The 5,599-nt window shown below is 46.4% G+C and overlaps 1 pseudogene; it reads right to left on the bottom strand.

Annotated features, from left to right (window-relative positions):
• Positions 1-1,462: 1,462 nt before the first annotated feature.
• LOC146855826 (small ribosomal subunit protein bS1m-like) lies at positions 1,463-2,154 on the bottom strand (annotated as a pseudogene).
• Between the last annotated feature and the right edge of the window lie 3,445 nt (positions 2,155-5,599).

The following is a 5,599-nucleotide window of genomic DNA, read 5'->3' on the forward strand; positions in this document are numbered from 1 at the left end:
GGCAGACTTTAAGCAACAGGACAGTACCCTGGAGTATAAGGCAACCCTTCTGTAGTCTTCCACAGGTCCAGGAGTGGACTGAAGAGCTGGTCCAATATTTATACCAGGTGCCAGCGTTTGAAGTGGGGAAACTTCTAGACTTCCCCAACATCTTGTTCAGGAATGTTCTTCCTTCCCCTGCAAGGCTCCAAGGGGTCTGGGTGATAACAGACTGGCGTCAATTTCTTTGTGAGTGTGCGGAGGCAGCTCCTTTGAAATGTAATGGGGCCAGGGAACAGCTTTGCTCCTCCCATTCTGTCAACACCTTTATGTAATAGGGTAACCCAATGTTATCATACGGGAGAGGCAGGCATTGCAGTAGTGAAAAATGAATTTAAGAGTTTTTCACTAGCAGGACATGTAGAAGTTAAAAGCACATGGGCAACGTTTTAAATACTCTGCTTCCCGCCCTACAGGCTGTTTAGGGCCTACCCTATGGTTGACATATGACAAAAGGTTTATTTAATCAGATTGTAACGACAGTTTAAAACTGCACCACAGGCTGCAGTGGCAGGCGTGAAACATGTTTTAAAGGGCTACTTAAGTGGGTGGCACAATGACTGCTGCAGGCCCACTAGTAGCATTTCATTTACAGGCCCTAATGACATGTAACACCACGTTATTAGGGACTTTTAAGTAAATTAAATATGCCTATTGGATGTAAGCCAATTTCACCATGTGTAAAGGATAGAGCACAAGCAGTTGTCCACTGGTTAGCAGTGGTAACGTTCAGTGAGTCCTAAAAGCCAACAAAACAGGTTCGGAAAACAGGAGGGTCAAAGGCAAAAAGTATGGAAGTGACCTTACATTGAGGGTCAAGTTCAACAGATACTGTTTTTAGGTCGAGCCAAGAGACAGCACGCATGCTTACGAGAAGCAAGTCTAGCAGTAAAAGAGGAGCAGTTACTGCCAGCCTTGCTTCTCACAAGCAAGTTCTAGGAGTACAAAGTGTATGTTTACGCACTGCTTCCAGGTTTTCAAAACACTTAAATAAAAGGAATTGTCATTTACGATTCCAATAGCTCAAACTCTCGCAAATGCGAGACCGATTGCATTGCAAATGCTTGTTATTATTGGTGTCCCATTGCCTAAGATATGCCTAAATTCTAATTCAATAAGCCTTTATACAACTAACTCTCAAAGAGTGGCAAAAGGGGGCAGTCAAGGTTTAGTCGAGGTAATAGAGGGATGGTGACTTCCTTACAGCATGATACATTATTCAAACACATTACAATTCACTGAGTGAGTACAGTTTTGTCTTTCAAAAAGATTGAGGGCTTATTGTAGAGAATGGCGGTATGGACTGAACCCTCAAAAATGGGCATAGAGACACACACAAGACACCATTGCTCAGTACTAAGAAATTGACCATTTGCTACCCTCGCCTACGTTAACTGTATTATCAAGTATGCTTAAGTACTCTTCAGGGCCAGTAATTGCAGACATATTTTGAAAAAATGCTTCCAACAAAGAGAGCTTTTTGTTTTACATAGGTTAAGAAGCTACAACAGGTTATCTTAGTTATTCCAGTATCTTCTTGTTTTATATACACTATCAGAACATCTTCAACTATCTCCAAAACATGCACACACATGGAAGCCAATGTAGACATTTCTTGTCTTCCTTCCCTGGTTTCCATACGTCTCATCAGCATGGCGCTAGCCTGCAGCAGGTTTGTATCCGGTCTTGCCCCAAGAACCTGGAGGCCAGCTCCAATCCACCAGTCTCAGTCAACATTGGCACCTTTCTGGAACTTCTCACCATCCACCTCTGGCCTTTTGCACACAAAATGAAAGGTTCTTCTAAAGTCAATGTAGAGGTAATTGTCAAGAACACTGAATATCTTGCTAATAGCGATTTTATCTTTGTTGGATTTAATCTGGATTAACGGAGAACACCACAGCAAATTTGCACATGATTCTGTATTCTTTGAGGCCTCCTTCATAACATTTTTGCCAGCCCAAGGGTGAGCAGCTCCAAGGCGGCAGCGAAGCCTCCACTGCTTCCGGGCGCCTTCCAACCAACACTAAGGCTGCTGCAACAGTGCAAAGAGCTGCACAGAAGCTTGGAAAGGAGACTGCAAATCTTTGCACACCTCCAGCAGGGTGCAACCATCTTGGATTGAAAACCAGCACACAAGTATCTTCTTTGAGGCTGAGAGAAATGTCATTGGTCTCCACCATCTGAACTTGGTCAATTAGGTCCTACAAAAGACTGAATCATGCCATATGCCAAATATATAAAGAGATGATTACATGCAGACGATAGCAGAAGAATTTGTCCTCAACACTGAATAGCACAAGAAAATATTTGTTGTTTCAAATAAAAGTTCAGGATTTTCTTATAACTGCCTGCAGCAAGAAGAATCGTTTCTGATTAATCCAGTTGCACTTTGAGGTTTATGAATGTTGCTAAGAAGATTTTATTTATTCTTAACTTTTTTCTCCCCACTCTTGTTTGCTTGGTGCATGACAATACATGGTTCATGTTTTTTCACATATTTTCTAATTACAGTCCAGAGTGTAATTAACAATAAAGCATAATTACAGACTGTGATGATGTGCCCTCCTTCCTTGCTATTTCACTTCAGAACTATGGACTGTATACATTTATCGAAGCCTGCAGTACTCAGTTGATTGGCACTTTTCATAGGGTCAATGAAAAGTTCCCAATGCTGCTCTTATTCCCCCCCCCCCCCCCCCCATATATTTTGTGTATCCTACCCCCCTGGTGAGCGGGCTGTGTCCTACTTGACTGCCACGTTAGGATCAGGTATTCCATAGTCCTCGTCCTTTGTCATATTTTTCCCAACAGTTAGTGGTCATCACTGCTCTGCCTCAACTTAGTATGGCACAGTGAGCAGTAATCGTAGAACGGTACAAATCCCTGACCTCTAAGACCACACAGGCATCACTTAAAAAGCAAAGGAGGCTATAGAATCAGAGCTTTCTTTCCCTTCCCCATTCAGATAACCAAACTACCAATCACAGCTTTCCTGAGAAGCTAAGGTGAACATTTAGAGACATTTTAAAATACACTCCAATATCGAGCTTGTGATGCAAAAATAGAAACCAAGGGGTAATATTTTCCCCATACACCAAAAGAATTGTCCTTTGATAGAACATTAAAGTACCTTATGTATTGAGTAGAAATCTAACTACACAGCTGATATAACGCAGTTCCACACAGGGTCTAGTTTCTTATCTTTGTTGATTAAGGAACAAGCATCATAGAGGATCCCCCTAGAAAGGCGGGGCCGGCATTGGCCACGCCAAAGGTATGGCGGTCATGCCGGCCCCAGATGCCCATACCGGGGCGGGCCTGTTGCACGCATTGATGACGCGACAGGTGCGCCCCGCCACTAATTGGTCAAAGTCGGGGGGGCGTGACCCGGAAGTGATTGAAAGAACTTCCGGGTCTCGCACTTTGGCTAAACGCCAGGCCAGTTAGAACTGGCCTGGCTGGAATCTGGGCAATAAAAGGCTGGGGAGCGGCAGAGTCTGCCTCTTTGCTCGCCGGTCCCTCAGCCTGCCATTAGTCATACTAGCCTCGCTAGAAGGCCGTAATTTAATTTCTGATAGTTGGGCAACTATGCAGGCCTGTGGCGGGCAACTATGCAGGCCTGTGGCGGTAAGGTCATGATTGGCGAGCAGTAAATTGAAGGTCCTTAGAGGGCGGCACCATTCTTGAATGGGGTCGTCCAAGGGGGAGGGACAAGTGGTCTCTCCTAGAACTCCTGGGGCAGTTGCAGCCGGTTGGCTGGATGGGTGCGTGGAGGGGCAGGTGGGGTTACGCTTTCCGATAGGTTGCTTGGCCACCCCGAATGTGCACAATGGTGCAAATAAACGGCGCATAACTGCAACGGCTCCATTATGGAGATAATCTACAGGGTGTACAGGGGTGACGGCGGGGGGGGGGGGGGGGGAGTTCCCTCATGGGGAACGAACCCTCTGTGCATGCGCACTCCGGTTGGAGGGCGGGCATAAAGCGTGACCTGGGGGGGAAAGTACCCCTCATGGTGAACGGGCCCCCTGCGCATGCGGACTCCGTTGGGATGCTGGCATAATTGGATAAGGATCTGGCGCCAGTTATTGACCTTGCCGTAGGCTCACAATAGGGATACTCAGAAAATAAATAGAATAAAAATGTTATTAGGATTATTGATGATGGTATGTTGAGATTCGAATAGAAAAACCTTGTATTAGAGATATGTTAAGGGTAGCCATCTGACATCTGCACCAATCAATGTAATCAATGTAATGTAATGATTTTCTGCGTATTGTGTTATTATTGTATATTAATTTTGTTTTTTAAAAAATTATGTAAATAAATACGGCCAGGGGTTTACGATCCCCTAATCCAAAATCTTCTCATGTTATCTTGATATTGACAGGGGAAGAGGAAGTCTAGGTAGTACCTGGCCATATAGAAAGGCGGGGCCGGTATCGGCCACGCCAAAGGTATGGCAGTCGTGCCGGCCCCCGATGACCATACCGGGGCGGGCCTGTCACGCGCATTGATGACGCCACAGGTGCGCCCCGCCACTAATTGGTCAATGTCAGGGGGCGTGACCCGGAAGTGATTGAAAGCACTTCCAGGTCACGCACTTTGGCTAAACGCCAGGCCTGTTAGAACTGGCCTGGCTGGAATCTGGGCAATAAAAGGCTGGGGAGCGGCGGAGTCTGCCTCTTTGCTTGCCGCTCCCTCAGCCTGCCATTAGTCATACCAGCCTCGCTAGGAGGCCGTAATTTAATTTCCCCTCCCACCGTCCCCTAAAAAGCAAGGTTTACAGGATGTATTGTTAGGAATTTTCAGGTTGACATGATTATGTTTATCATATGCGAGATAACATTTTCTTTCCCATTGCTTTAGGAGGTTTTTTCCTTGTACAGGTTGCTTATTGTCGTATTTTAGTGCTATTCCTTGGTCAGGCAGTAAGGTCATGATTGGTGAGCAGTAAATTGAAGGTCCTTAGAGGGCGGCGCCATTCTTGAATGGGGTTGCCCAAGGGGGAGGGGCAAGTGGTCTCTCCAAGAACTCCTGGGGCAGTTACAGCCGGTTGGCTGGATGGGTGCGGGGGAGGGGAAGTTACGCTTTCCGGTAGGCTGCTTGGCCACCCCACACGTGCACAATGACGCAAATGAACAGCGCAAAACTGCAAGGGACCCATTATGGAGATAATCTACAGGGTGTACGGGGGTGACTGGGGGGGTTGGGGAGTACCCTCACGGGGAATGGGGCTCTGCGCATGCGCACTCAGGTTGGAGGGTGGGCAGAGGGGTGCATGGGGGTGACCTGGGGGTGGGGGGGGGGGGGAAGTGCCCCTCATGGTGAACGGGCCGCCTGCGCATGCGCACTCCGGTTGGAGTGCGGGCATAATTGGATAAGGATCTGGCGCCAGTTATTGACCTTGCCGTAGGCTCACAATAGGGATACGCAGAAAATAAAAAGAATAAAAATGTTATTATGATTATTGATGATGGTATGTTTAGATTCGGGTAGAAAAACTTGTATTAGAGATATGTTAAGGTTAGCCATCTGACATCTGCACCAATCATTG

This window comes from Triturus cristatus, chromosome 4_1 (assembly GCF_964204655.1).
Source record: "Triturus cristatus chromosome 4_1, aTriCri1.1, whole genome shotgun sequence".
Taxonomy (NCBI): Eukaryota; Metazoa; Chordata; class Amphibia; order Caudata; family Salamandridae; genus Triturus; species Triturus cristatus.